Source organism: Tenrec ecaudatus, chromosome 9 (genome assembly GCF_050624435.1).
Source record: "Tenrec ecaudatus isolate mTenEca1 chromosome 9, mTenEca1.hap1, whole genome shotgun sequence".
Taxonomy (NCBI): Eukaryota; Metazoa; Chordata; class Mammalia; order Afrosoricida; family Tenrecidae; genus Tenrec; species Tenrec ecaudatus.
In genome coordinates, this window is record NC_134538.1 from 153,631,877 (window position 1) to 153,647,098 (window position 15,222).

At 48.7% G+C, this 15,222-nt stretch overlaps 1 protein-coding gene across 2 annotated transcripts in view; it reads left to right on the forward strand.

Moving 5' to 3' along the window:
• CALD1 (caldesmon 1) overlaps positions 1-15,222 on the forward strand; it is a 216,859-nt gene that overhangs the window by 67,123 nt on the left and 134,514 nt on the right. For both annotated transcript variants that reach the window (XM_075558691.1, XM_075558690.1), the window contains exon 2: positions 4,939-5,031. The gene's annotated coding sequence lies outside the window, so the exon portion shown is untranslated. The remainder of the gene's footprint in view (positions 1-4,938; positions 5,032-15,222) is intronic.

A 15,222-nucleotide genomic window follows, 5' to 3' on the forward strand; every position in this document is an offset into this window, starting at 1 on the left:
CCCCTTTGCATATAGTTTTCTTGTTTGTTTGTTTGCATATAGCTTTTAATCAAGGATTCATGATTTAATTTTGGCCAAGTAACTCCTTGTTTTAATAGGTCATGACCCTCTTCTCTCCTGATCCCTTCAGGAAAAAATAGCATCTTTCAGCAAACCCTTGTGGTGGGAACTTTTAAAGTGGGATTTTAAGTGTTTGGGCAAATCAGAGTCTACACTGGTGATGCTGTCCCATTGTCTAATCTAGAAAGAGGCTGGCAGTTGTCTCTCATGATCCTGGATGGCTCTGCTAGCCGTTTTCAGAGGACTTTGAGAAACCCCCCCTCCCCCCGCCCCCTTGGAGGCCCAGATATCCCACTTAGGGGAGAAATCCTTCTTTACTTTTATGACACCTGGCTTCTCCTACAGCAAATACACCCATATAAAACCCACGTTGATCCGCATGTCTGAACAGCTGGGTGAATAAATAGCCCTGGCCCCTGGCGCCTGGCCACTGCCTGGGAGGCGATGGAGAGAGCAGGAAGACAGTTTCAATTGCTGATCTTGTACGGCTGCGGGGTCCCTTCTCTCCCTTCCCCTTTCCTGTATCTGAGTCACTTCCTTCTCCACCGAGCCCCGTCCAGACTGCAGAGAGTCCTTCTGAACCAGGCCAGCCAGAAACCACGTGCTGGGCCTGGCAAACAGTGCTTCAACAGGATAGAGGAGGTAATGATTCCCAGGGCACCCATTCGATGTTGCGGGGGAACCCTGATGGCAGGGGGAGATCTTCAAACACGGGTGAGAATTTCACCCACTTAGCGCCTGAATCTGAAAATAGAATGGAAAAGAATCTCCACTGGTTTATTCTCTGTCTCTCTCCAAGATAGGCATCAGCTCATACACAGACACGAGAGACAAAAGAAAGGTTTTCCTTGTACTGATAGCATTTTCTTCCTCTAGTCCTCTTTGTGGTGTAGTGGATACACATCGAGCTGTGATCCACATGGTCGGCAGTTTGAAACCACCAGCAGTTCCATGGGAGAAAGACTGGGCTTTCTACTCCCATAAACTGTCACAGTCTCAGAAACCCACAGGGGGCACTGTGAGTCAACACTGACTCCATGGCAAGGCTAGTTTTCCCATAGAGAGCTTTCCTGGTGTAGTGGGTTATGTGTTGGGCTGCTAACTTCAAGGTTAGCAGTTCTAGATCACGAGCCCACTCCCAGGGATTTCTACTCTTCTATTCTTGTAAGATTTACAGTCTCAGAACCCCACAGCCGGTCGGTAGTTCTACTCTGCCCTACAGTCTCGCTGTGAGTCAGAATTAACGTGATGGCAGTGAGTTTGGTTTTAGAGTCTCTCTTTAAGGAGCCCTGGTGGTGCTGTCTGGTAACCACAAGGTCAGTGGTTCAAGCCACTGAGAGAGAAAGTTGGGGAAGTCTGTTCACAGGTCACAGCGAGTCGGGATCAACTCTGTGGCAGTGGAGTCAACGTGGTTTGTTTTGCTATTTAGTGTTCCTTTACCAGGGACCGTCCAGTTGGTTCTGACTCACAGCAGCCCCACGTGTGAGGAGTCAAACTGCCCTCCGCAGGGTTTTCGGTGGCAATGACCTTCCAGAGTCAGATTGCCAGGACTTGGTTCCGATGTGCCTCTTGGTGGGTTCGGACCATCAACATTCTGGTTAGTAGCCAAGCGCCACCCAAACCAAAAAACCACTCACTGCCATCGAGTCGATTCCAACTCAGAGTGACCCTCCAGGGCAGAGTAGAACCAGCCCCATGCATTTCAGAGACTACCTCTTCTTGGGACTAGAAAGCCTCGTCCTTCTCCCAAAGAGCGCCTGGGGGTTCAAGCTGCTACTGCAAGGTTACCATTATGCCACCAGGACCTCTCGCCCTCTAGTCGTTCCCAAACTTAAACTAAAAGTCCTCTGCAATTTAGGGACAGGGCAAGGCAGGGCAATGAGACAAAAAGCTATTGCGCCCCTGGAAGGATTGGGGGACCGCGCTTGGACTACCCCCCTCTACAAATTTAACTGTCTTTGGGTATGTTGACTTAAGGGAGCAATCCAGCCCGGCAAACAGTGCCTTGCTTTCTTCTAGTGTCCCCGGCCTTTGTCCCAGATGGAGGACTCCATGGGGGGAGCCAGTGGCTGTCGAGTGGACGCTGACTCAGGGCACCCCGTGTGTGTGAGAGCATAGCTGTGCCCCAGAGGGGTTCCAGTGACTGCATTTTCCTAAGTAGATTGCCAGGCCTTGCTTCCAAGGGGCCTCAGGCTGCCCTTGCAATGCCAGCCTTTTGGTTAGCAGCCTGTGTGGGATGGGAAGTATTGGATCTCCACCAGCATAAGAACACAGGGACATTTTCTGGAGCACCGCTCCCACACCACACAGAGTTCCCATAAGGTTCCATTTTTGTCTCAACTTCTCCAGAAGAGCCTGCTGATCTGTAGCCCTTTGTGGATACGAGTCAGAATGGCTTGTTTCGGTTTGAGTTGTTTGGCTTACCCTGGATACCAGAAGGGAGGCCTGGTGGCGCTGTGGATTATGTGTTAGCCTGCTAACCTCAAGGTCATCAATTCGAAACCACCAGCCGCTCCTCTTTCTTCTCCCGTAAAGAGTCACAGTCTCACAAACTAACAAGGGCAGGTCTGCTCTATCCTATAGGATCACTGGGAGTTAGGATCAGAGCGCAATGCATTTGGGTTTGGTTTGGAGACACCAAAGGCTTTGTGGAGCACGATAGCATGGTGTTTGCTCACTGACGTGTCCCCACTGTGGGCCTGGCATGTAGTGGGCACTCTGTGCAGATTTGTTCATCGATGTACATATCAGAGCACCATCTTCGTATTTCGTTTTCATCCTCAAATACTTGGATCACCACATAGCATGGCGTTCTACATTTCTCTCGCGGGCTGTAAGGGACTCAATTCCAACTCGTAGCAACCCGATAGGACAGGGTGGAACGGTCCCTGTGGGTAAGCGCTGCACTGTTAACAGCAGCTGGAACGAATCTGCTGCTCTGCGAGAGACAGATTGGGAGTCTACGTCACATCTTGTTGGGTTACAGCCTGGGAAACCCTTGGGCAATTGTGCTCTCTGCTACACAGTGCCTATGAGCGAGAATCGACTCAGGGGTGATAGTCAACGCAGGCTGACAGACACAAAATGTGGCCTCCAAATTCTGAGATCTCAGAGCCTCATTCACGCTCCTCCTTGAATCCCAGCCTTTCACTCAACACATATTTTCTCAGCTTACCCCTGGTCCTGGCAGGACTCCAAGGAATCCGATGATCTATCCAGGTTTGGCAAGTTTTCCAAAGAGGAGATGCCGAGTAAAATTTCTTACCCCTGCTCCTCAGACTTACAGAAAGACCTCCAAAATTTGGCCAGAACGGGGCAGGGAAAGGAACTTGAATGGGGCATGGACCTGCTACCACCTTCGGACTATCCTCCAATTGGCTGGTAGGCTCCTTGAGATCAAGGCCTGTGTCCCCAGAATACTGAGCCAGAAACTTGAAATCGTCTGTGGTCCAGCCACCACTTATACCCAGGCACTGGAGATGACAGAGATGAGGAAGGGGAGTTAAAATCGCCTGGGCGACTGCTAAAGCTGTGTCTGGCTTGGATGACACACTTAGAAGGTCCTGAATGCCACCACCACTGCTCCAAGATGGATGAGACCACGGGCGGCCATTAGGCAGGTTTATTACCTGGGAAACCTGGGCTGCGACCCCAGGGACCCAAGACTAACGTCTAGCTGTGTGATTCTAAGCAAGCTCTGTTACCGCTCTGGGCTGCCATTTTTCTTACAGTGCAAATGGTTGAGAATCGAGTTGGGGGAAGTAAGCTATCGCCACTGACCACGGCCACTTCAGAGCCTTCCTATCCAGTGAAAGGAAAATATTAAAGGCCAAACGCTGCCTGTCCCCGGCTCTGAAGAGACGACGCTGGCATTTCTTGCTCACTGCTCCTGTTGAGGCGCGTCTAGGGCGTGACAGTAGTTTTTTTTTTTTAAACATTTTATTAGGGGCTCATACAACTCTTATCACAATCAATACATACATCAATTGTGTAAAGCACATCTGTACATTCTTTGCCCTCATCATTTTCAAAGCATTTGCTCTCCACTTAAGCCCTTTGCATCAGGTCCTCTTTTTCCCCCTCCCTCCCTGCTCCCCCTCCCTCATGAGCCCTTGATAATGTATAAATTATTATTTTGTCATATCTTGCCCTGTCCAATGTCTCCCTTCAGTGACAGTAGTTTTACTGTCACGACAATTATTGCCTTGGTCACCCTCATGCTGAACATCCATTGCTGTGCTTCATGGGCGAGAGAGTTAACCGATGTGGCCCGCTAGGAAATACCCGTGATTAGTTGTCATTGTCCACCATCTCCCCTCCACCCACCAGTCGCGTTCATAACCACCACCACCAGCAAGTTTGGACCCCAAAGGCTTTGGTGGGTCTGAAGCTTAAGCAAAGGTGTCGTTGACTGAGTTCTTGGTACAAATCTTTGTTGTAGTCACTACTTGGCATCAACGAAACCACTTCTTCGCCCCATCCTTGAGAGCAGCTCACCAGCTGACTACAACCTCGTGTCTTCTTGACACGCACTATTGTTGGCTAGACACCTGCCTTGTTTCGCCCTTAAGGACCCGGAGGACTAACTGAAAGGCTGGGGGTTGGTGCCCATGCCGAGGCACCTCCCATAAGAGATCCACTGGTGATCTGCTTCTGAAAACTCAACCATTGACCACTCGACAACCATTGACCACCTGATGGAGCACAGTTCTACTCTGACACGCAGGGGTCGCCAGGAGTCAGCATAGTCTCCACAGCTCCCGGCGAAGGCCCCCACAAGCACGAGCACTGGAGGAGGAAATCAATACTGCAGAATAGACCAGAGACAGGAACGAAAAGTCTTTCCTCCCCCTGATGTTCATCCTCCTTTTGTCCTAGGTGTTGCCCAAACTCTGCAGGCTCCTTGTTTGAAAGTCCACTGTGGCTGGTGATCTGCCAGGAGGCTCAGCGTGGACCTCTGAGTGCTGACTGGTAAGTCGAATGGATGTGATCTTCTTTAAGCTTCTGCTACTTTCAGTTCAAATCTGTCTGAATTTCTCCCGCCTTGAGTAAAATAACCAGGTGCCGTTGAATGAGTTCTGGCTCATGATGGCCCCCTGTATGTCACTGCCACAATGTGCATGTGTGTGTGTGTGTGTGTGTGTGTGTGTGTGTATTGGAAGTATATCACCAGGCCTTTCTTTCAAGACACCTCAGGATGGACACAAACTTCCATCCCATTTTGATAAGCAGCTGAGAATGTTAAGAGTTTGCAACCCCCAGGGACAGCTTGCAGATGCCAAATCCATTGCCACGGAGTAGACTCCAATGCACAGCACCCTATAGGACAGAACAGAGCTGCTCCATTGGGGTTCCTAGACCGGAAGTCTCTACTCGAGCTTAGGGCCTCATCGTGCCCCTTAGGGGAGTTTGCCGAGCGTGGTGCTTTGCCCTTTGCCCTCCAGCGCTCCTTGCCCGCCTGTAGCAGATGCTTTAGGAGAGTTGCTGAATGATTCGGTGCAGCCCCTGAGCCTCCTCTCCATGCGCTTGAAGGCTGTCTCCAAACATGGTGCTTAGGGTTGCTTTCTCCTCCCACACGTGGTTAGAGAGAGGAATTTCGGGCAGTATGATGTGATTCGTGAGTTATCTCTTTCCCCAGTGAGGGGCTGCTGCTGCGGTTGGTGGAGACTCATCCCTGAGTCATGGCCCCTTTATGTGGAGCAGGTCACAACGCTGCCCCATCCTGGGTCACCTTGGGTAGGAGGCAGCAGTAGGGTGTAGGAGACAGTAAGGAGCATGGAATTGTCTGTTAAAGCCGCTCTTCCATGGGCGCCTGATCTGGGGAGCTGAGAAGGAAGGATGAGGGGACTTAGTGAGCTTCTGCTCAGGATGTGTGGAGCTTCAGAGCTGGTGGGACACCCAAGGGCATCCATCTGGAAAGCAAGGCCATCTAAGCATGCAGATGCCAAGGGAGCGGAGATAAGGACTTTCAGAGCCATAGCTTAAAGGTAGCAATGAAAACAATGAAGCCTCCCAGAAAGATTGTACAGAGAGCTTGAGCAGTAGTTTAGAGCAAGTACCTCTAGAATGCTTGAGGCAAGTGCTCTCCGTGAATCACCTGTGAGAGGCCTCGAGCAAACGAAGAGACCTCCTTGCCACTTCTAATGAGGGTTTGATAAAACTTGTTTATTAACGTGTGTGTGTGTGTGTGTGTGTCTTGTTCTTGCCTCTTCTTTCTTTGGACCTGGTTTTGTTTCTTCTCCTGACCTCTCTGTTGGGGCCTATGCCCCAAGCCCTTGCTGTAGACTTGGCCCTACCCAGTCAACTCTGTGGGCATGTGCTTGACCGCTGACTGCTTGCTCTGGGGTCACAGACAGCAGCCTCTTCTTCTGGGCCATGGTCTTCAACAGCCAATGAGAGCTGAAAGGACTGACCAGCAGGGGAAATAGGGGTTGACCTCCCCTGGGGCCAAAGCGACAGAGGACATGCTCTTTCAGAGTTGGACGCTGAGATTTGGGGCATCACGGAGCTCACTAGATGATCAGTACGAGGCAGGATGGAGGGATGGGGCTAAATACCTCTTTGTCCTTACTCCCTACTTCTCCATTGTTTCCTTCCTGTCTCTGCACTCCACCCTCTCCCAACCATCATTGTGGCAATGTTTTAGACTAAGAGCAATCCCAACAGAGCCTCTTCACCCCCACCACTGAAGGTCAGTCCTCTGATTCCATGTTTATGTCAGGACTGATTTTTCCTCGGTTGCTCCTGCGGGTGGCGCAGGGATCCCAGGGTGGTGGTAAGTGTGGAAATGCTCAGCTGCTAGCCAGCAGGTTGGAGGTTGGGGTCCACCCAGAGATGCCTTAGAAGAGCAGCGTGGAAAGCGACTGGTGAGACCCCAGGCGCTGAAACCCCGCTGGCGCATGCTGCTGCTTTGACTCACGGGGCTCGCCAGCAACCGCCGCACGGTGCCAAAGCTGATCAAGAACACCAAGAGTGACATAGCATGGGGGCTTCATGCCCGTCTCTTTGGTTTCCTAGATTTCTCTTTTCCTCTAGGTCTCCTTTTCGCTCTCTCTTCTCTCACTCACCCTTCTTCTCTCCGCTCTGCCCGCCACCCCTACATTCTTTCCATCCTCTGGCCCCATCTTTTTTGATTTTCCATCAGCGAACAGGCTCTCGGAGATCTGGAAGCTTCCTCCTCCTTCTTTGCATGCCCCCACCTCTGTTTTTTAATGAGGCTTTGAGATTCTAGCTCTTTCCAACATCAAACTTCCATTCATCCCTGTTAGTGCTCAGGAATTTTCCAGGAGCGAGACAAGCTTATTTCTTCACAGCACCTGAAATACCAAGCCCCCCACCCCTTTTTTTTAATGAAAATTTCTGTGTACATAAAATGAGAGGGGAGAAATTCCCGAGTCAACAGAAAAGTACCCCGGACCCACAAATGGTCTCGCTGGGGTGTTCCAAATGGAGGCTGGCTGGTAGTCAGTGTTCTGTGAATTTGGGTCCATTTCACTCCTCAAAGCTCGGAGACAACGATCGTTGGCCTATGGCATGGGAGCGAAAGGCCTTCGGTTCCCAGCACCCAGCAGGCTTCGCCCTTGCTTCAGAACTGCCTAAATGGAGGGGTTATGCCCACAGTGAATGGCCCAGTGCTTTCGAAGCCAGTGAAACTCCAGATAGAGTGGAAACAGAAGTCTGTCTTTTTCCCCCTTCCTCCTTACTTGAGTTTGATAGAACAGACCTACCTGAGCACGCTGGACAACGCACTCAGTCTCCTGTCGGGTTTGAAGTCAAGTGCTCAGAGTTGGATCTCTCTTGAACTCAACCCCCCCTCCCCACCCCCCAGGGATTCCAGCAAGAGGCTTCAACTCCAGATTCTGATGGGTGAGGTCTTGAATCCACTCTATCTTCCAGGAGCCTCACCTCAAGTCGAGGGCTCTCAGAGCCTCCTTATGTGCCAGGAGAGGGAAATAAACCAGGAAGTCTGGGCATAGCCTAAATTTGGGTAGGGGCTGAAGGGTTTCAATACCCGTGGTCTTCCCAACACTCAGGAAACTTTTGTGATGAAGAAGATGAGAGGAAATTCCAGTAACAACCTGGGTAGAGACTGGCCAGATTGAAGACGTCCTTTGGGTGGGTAGGGGGCGTGGGACTGGGGGAAGGAAGGGCTTCCTGCCGAAGCTGGTTTGGGATAGGGAGCGATGAGGCAGCTAGACAAACCAAGATGGCAGCCACCGACAGAAGGGAGAAAGGAAAGTGGATGGAGGTGCTGCGACCTCTCGTTTCCAGGCTCCCAGTCTTTTGCTCCAAGAAGCACCCAGTTGTGGGGCAGGACGAAGAAAACAATCATGGCGCTACTCAGCGTAGAACCCAAACCATCCAACGTCTTCCCCGAGAGGAGACTTGTCCAGCTCAGCCACCCAAGCAGCCTCGGCTCCTGTCTAGAAAATTCAGACACGTGAGCATTGTTCACTGTGTGAACAGGACCCTGGTAGGGTTGAAGGAAAATAAACCTTCAATCTGGGGAGTAAAAAAGAGGCAGAGAGACATTTTCCTTCCTCCTATTCTCGTCTGTCTCCTAGCTCCTACTTAATGCCAAATTAAATCTAGATTTTTTAAATCCACTTTTTTTTATGAGAAGACAAAGCAGAGCTGTATTCCTCAAAGCAGATATTTTAGGCCAAACTTCTGACTTGGTTCCCCCTACCTCCCCTTCTCCATCCCCTCCTTTTTAATTCAAAACAAAATGTCTATCATTCACTCTAACACCAGCCTGTAAGAAGCTGGAGACAAATGGAATCTGAGAATTCACGCCAATGTGGTACAAATGAGCTGTGATCTCAGGCCTGCTGGCTGGTTCACTGACAGGAAAAAGGAGCCACCGACTAGTTAATATCTTTGGCGGAAACCCTGTGTGAGAGCGGAATGGAGCAGGCCAACATGGATATTGAGTTCTCTAATTTAATGACCAGAATTGATAGATCATGGGTTGGGGCATCTTGGCATTGGAGGAAAGTGTGTTTGGCATAATCCAGAGGATGGGGGGGTGGAGGGAGCTCCGCACTAACACATGCTGCGCCTCTGGGAAGAAACTCTTTTAAAACCATTTTCTCCGAGGGCTTCCATGGCTTCTTTGGTTAGCATATTCATCTCTTGATTTAGAACCTGATTTCATCGCAGAATTATCAACTGGAGAAATAGCAAGCCATTTGTTAAAAGGAGACACTCTGGGCAGATGTCTGACTGCCTTCCTAGAAGTCTGGCTAATGATTTAGGATCCAAGAGGCAGTTGTAAGTAGGGGTTACTGGGGAAGGCTTTGGGACCATCTGTCCATTTTCCTAAGGAGTCTTGGTAGGGCTGTGGTTAAGCCCTCAGCTGCTAACCCAAAGGTCGGTGGTTCAAACCCACCAATCCCCCCCCAGCCCCAAAGCAGGAGAAAGATATGGCAGCCTGCTTCTGTAAAGATGACAGCACTGGGGACCCACAAGGACAGTCCCCCCCTGTCCTATGGGGTCACTATAATTCAGAATTGGCACATCAGCCGTGGGTTTGGTTTTGCAGTTTGCTCCTTTATCCGATTCCACAAATATGCACCACATTCAGTCATTCATTAACGCACGCACTCTACAGATAGGTATCAAAATGCACTTTCTCCACCCTGGGTTCTATATTAGCTGCTGGCTAGTAAAAGCTACTCCAGTGTCCCTTAATCCTTTCTTATAAAATGGACTCTTTTATTCAGTGCAGTGGAAACTTTGGTGAACCCAGCAATGTTTTCATTGACGTAAATTGTGATTTATGATACTGTTTATTTCTTTTTGATTGGTCTCATCTTGGCAGAGAGGCATAATATTTTAAATTTCTCTGCCCTCTCATCACCTATCCTACTTAATTACGTGGTTTATAGGCAGAGCACTGCAGTGCCCCGGCTGCATTCGCAATTCTGCTTTTCTGCAAACCATTTTGAAGTGGGAAGCATAATTATCCCTTCTGTTCTGTGTCTCTTAAATTCTGGGTTTGGGGTAGGAATTTTCTTAAGGGGGACATGTAACTGTGGTTTGACAATTAAAAAGCAAAGCAAGGGTGTGATGACCTTATTTAGGAATTGTAAAGGTTAAAGGCTGTATGGTGACCTGGCTGGGCCAGGATGCTCAGGTACTGGGCAGCTGTGCAATGATGCTGTTATCCTCCATGATGATACCTTATATGACAGAATCACTTCCAGGATGAGATCTGTCTTGAGAAGCCAATCAATTGAAAGAGTTTCCTCGGGCATGTGGGCTGCATAGAGAATATGTGGATGTTCTAGAAAAACACTCCGGCTTTTGCTCACTCTGGCTCCTATACCCAACTCATCATCAACTGACCTCTGGTTCTATGGACATGAGTCAGTGGGATGTTGTGTTGTCTACTGGCCATGGGCTCTGTTAGCCCCTGAAGCCTACGAGGCCTCAGTCTGCCAGTTTTCTGCCAGTATTGGATCTGTCCGTCTCTACAGCCAACAGCTGCCCTTTTTCAGCCTGTCCTCCTTTGTGAGCCTGGCAAAGCCTCCAGCCTTGACTTCTGACCCATGGGTTGGGGACTTGCCAGCCTCTACAACTGCCTGAGCCACTCCTTGAGATAAATCACTCTGGATGTGAGGGGGCTTCAGAGGGATCACGGACAAAAACAAAATGAAAAGATCATGGAGTTTTTCCATGAACTTTTTAAAGGCCCGTGTGTGTGCGTGCGTGTGTGTGCGTGTGTGTGTGTGTGTGTGTATCTATATATATTCCATTGACCTTACTTTGCTAAAGACCCTAGCCAAAGACACGATCGCGCATAAGAATCAAAGGTAGTGGTCCCTGTGGATTTACAACCAAGTTGTGGGAACTTAAGCCACAGGGCATCTAATCGACACGGGCCACTCCATTACTAGCTTTGTACCATTAATATTGTATTCCCTTTCTTTGAGAAGGCCTCCATCCAGTCTTCAAGTTCCACCAAGCCTGGATCTATGCTGAGACTAACACACACACACACACACACACACACACAGAAGTGGGCAACATGTAGCTTCTTGTCTAAAGCCAAGCAAATGAATCAAGCAAGTAAATGGTCACTGTGTGAAGAGTTGTCATTTATTTTTTTAAGGCTTTAGAATGAATTCTGTTTATTTTTCCAAAGCAAACCCTACTGAAGTAAAATAATAAGTCACTTTGCCAAATCGCCAAGGAGCATAAACAGGAGATTCATTTTTACTTCATTCATCAACATCACAGGGTAACTTATCCGAGCATCGCTCTGGCCACATCCTGTCAGGAAAGAGATCCTGGTACGGAGCGTTTGTAGAGAAGCGTGCACTCGTCCAAGGAGCCATCTGGTCACTTCGTTATTGTCACGGGGTCGCTTACCCTCCCCCCCCCCCCCCCCCCGCTTTCTCTTCTTCATTTCCAGGTCTAGGAGGACGCAGCACAGTATTGGGGTTAAAAGCATAGGTATGAGCCAGGCTGCCATTGACTCTAGGACCCCGGCAACATACATCCCTTCTCTGGACTTCACTAGTTTTCTCTGTAAAACAAGGACAACAAGGATTTCCATGAGGATTTATATCTCCAAACTTCCCTGGAAGTGCTTGGTGCACAGTCAGACTGCATAACCATTGGCTGACCACTGAACATCACCATCTAAAGTCGACTGTATCCTAGCGCGAATTCCCTTAGATGTTCAACCTTGCTGGTCCTCACCTGTCTAAGCAGCTATGTGGCCAGTCATTATTTTCACAAATAGCAAAGCACAACAGATTGGATTTGGATGGCTTCTATGAGGGTGAGTCAAAAGGCATGATGATAAAATGACAGGGATCTTTATTAAATAGAAAATATCAAACCACAAAGTTGTTGTTTCTAGACAAATCACCCGTCAAGGTCTCTGTGGTTCTGTAAGCAGGGTTTCCATTTCTGCAACCCTCCCCTGAAGAAGAATTCTGGACTCTTCGATTTGTACCACACCCAAGGGGCAGTTTTAATCACCCTCAAGGACACAAACTGTGTTCCTGTTCAATATCCATCGAGTTTGGAGACCCAAAAGGAATCTGAATGGGCAAGGTCAGGGCTGCAGGGTGGATGGGGTAAGGATTTCCAAAAAAGATTTTCATAGGAGAGTCCTTGATACTCTCAAAGAATAAGCAGGTGCCTGGAAGTGGTGGGAATAAAAACCTTTCATGGCCCAATTTTCCTGACCAGTGCAATTTTCAATTTTCTTAAAACTACTTCCTAATAATCTCTGATGATTGTCTCAGTTCCTCTAAGAAACCCTATCTACATTATTCCTCAGCGATTCCCCCAAATAGTTACCACAACCTTCTGCGCCTCCCTCTCTGCTTCGAAGTTGACTGGCCCAGCAGATTCCCTTGAAAACCACTGGTTTGATTGGTCCTTGCTCTCTGCATCATATTGGTAAAGCCACGATTTGTCTGTGGTTATTACTCATGCCATAAAATGTCTTTGTTGGCTTTGATCTTGCTTAAATGGCTCATGGAAAGATGTGGTTTCTGATCTAGCTGATGGTCACGCAGTTTGGGTTGTTTTTGTTTTAAGTATCTTTTGCTCTTTTTTTGAAGGCACCCAAATAAGACAAAAACACATCTGTCCCCGAGAGAACTTGTCTGCAGCCATCTATTGATTGCAGAGACGTGCTCCAATGGGCTTGGTTTGGAATAAATCTGGGCACGTATGAACTGAAACCCTAGCAGCAATTTGCTTAAAGAACAGAAATGTGTGTTGCCTCCCGGTTCTGGAGACTGCGATTCCGAATTCAGGCTGTTGGCAGAGCCATGCTTTGTTGGCTCTGGTGGTATGTCATCTGTGATTTCTCCCAACTTCTGGTAGGTCCTGGCATTCCTTCATTTGCAGTCACAGTGAGACTCCATTCCCTGCCTTCATCATCACATGGTCATCTTTCCTCTGTGTCTCTTCTATTTTCTTCATACGGATCCCACCGGATGAAAACAGTTGTATTCCAGCATGACCTTGTGCTAACTGATAACATCTTTAAAGGCTCTATTTCCAAACAAGATCATGTTCACCGGTACCAAGGGAGAGGACCAACAAAAGGAGTATTGTGTGATGACCAGCTAACTTTGGCAAATCTCTTTTAGGGATACAAGTCAATTCATAGCGGGATAAAGCTGAAGCATTCGACAAACAGTTCAAATAACTGTAATACTGGCGTTATGTGGAACATGAACTCTTAAGTCAGAGCTTTTTAGTAAGTTCAACTCAGCAAATGTTTACCACACATAGCAAAACGTAAGGCGCTCTGGGTCGTAACATTAAAAAACCTTAGCATTGACCATCTAGTATTGATCGCCCAAAAGAACAGTATCAGCAGTGTTCTGGAAGCTGGATGAGAATGATTCTAGGGTAAGGGGTAGGAAGGGCTTCATGGAGAACAGAAGACAAGTTGGACTCTAGAAAAGCATTTGGAATCTTCGGGAGTGGAGAGAACTTCAGATTATGAGGGAGGAGGGACAAAGACCCAAAGGCAGAAATGAGGGTGGGGCATAGCAGGACCAGGAGTTTGACCTGGGGATGATTTGTGTGCGTTTGGGCATGAGGGTTACCAGTTGCCGTTGCTTCAATGCCAACTCACGTTGACCACATATGTATCAGAGTGGAGCCCTGCTCCACCATGTTCAATGCTGACTGCTTGGATGTACATCTGGGGGGCTTTTTCCCAAGGCATCTCTATGCGTAGTTGAATTGTCAGTCTTTGGGTTCGAAGCCAAGTGCCTGAGCTGTTTTCAAGACCCAGGTGTGCAGGTTAGGGAGCAGAGGTCATGGGGTGGGTAGGGTAGGGGCATTTCACAGAGAGTCTGTGGCATCTGCATAGAAAAAAGATAGTGAATTCGATGGCAAGGTTATCCTAGCCTCCTCCAAAACCAAATCCCCTAAACTTCCCGCTCCCCAGCCCTCGCCAGAGATGCCTATGTCCTAGTTCAAGGGTCCTGGGAGCCCAAGAGCCCCACAGGGAAGCCACTGGGTGGAGACAGTAGTAAACCTCAAGCTGCTCCTTCATCAGCATAAGGAGGCTTTGATTTTCCCTCCTGCTAACCCAGGATCTTCAAGTTCAAGTGGAATAGACTCTCATTGCTGGGGTCAGCTCTGCCATTCTGCTTTGTAACATCTGGTTTTAAAATTCAGTTGAGACCCTGTCTTGAAGCTGTTTAACTTTAAAAGCAGCAAGAGAACATCTTGTTTTCATGAATGTCTGGGGGCAGTGTGTCGACAAATAGAAGGTCTGCTTGTGGTATGCAAAGTGGAAAAGCTGGTCACGAGATGTCCTGCCACTGGGATATATTTACGGTGAACTGTTCATTTCTTAGAACCGTGAACCAATGTATGAAAAACAAGGAGGACCAGCTTCGTCTCCATCAGCACATTTCTACCTCTGAAACCCCAAACCAAACTCACTGCCGTTGAGGCGATGCGGACTCACAGCAACCGGCTCCACCGTTGCTAAGACTATATCTGTTTATGGGAGTCAAAAGCCCAGTCCTCTGACCACGGAGTTGCTGGTGGTTTCAAACTGCTGACCATGTGGATTGCAGCCCAGCGAACAACCACTACACCACCAGGACTCTACCTCTACTTTGGGGTGGGTGATGCACTTGTCTTCAGCGTCAGAGGCTCGTGGAGTTACTGAGTGGATGGTATCTGGCAAGATGCACTCACCCCACAGCATCCAGGACCACGGAAGTAACACGTTAGGTGAATTCCTGGCATCTGTGGACATTCTGGCAGACAGCATCTGGGAGATCTTTGTTTTCATGCCACTCCGGGAGGAAAGAAGAGGATGAGACTACTCACCATCCCTTGAGGCAGACTAGCTATTCTACTCCCCAAACACTTGTTGAGGAGAGAAAAATGAGGGGGAAGGGGTGTTATTCATCAGGACCTAGAAGAGTAAGTCTCAACCTGCTGCATGTGAGCTTGCCATTGGTCGGGGTCGACTTGTAAGCAACTCAAACCAACCAGAGTCGTGAGTGTCTGGCCTGCAGTAAATCTCAATATATAGTTCTTAAGTGATTACAACCTCCGGTCATATAAGTTAACGTTCTCATGATCAATGCATGGGGTTTTGCCTATGCGTGCCATCCCTGTTTGAAAGAACTCTTGCTACCTCTCCTGCTTTCCTTG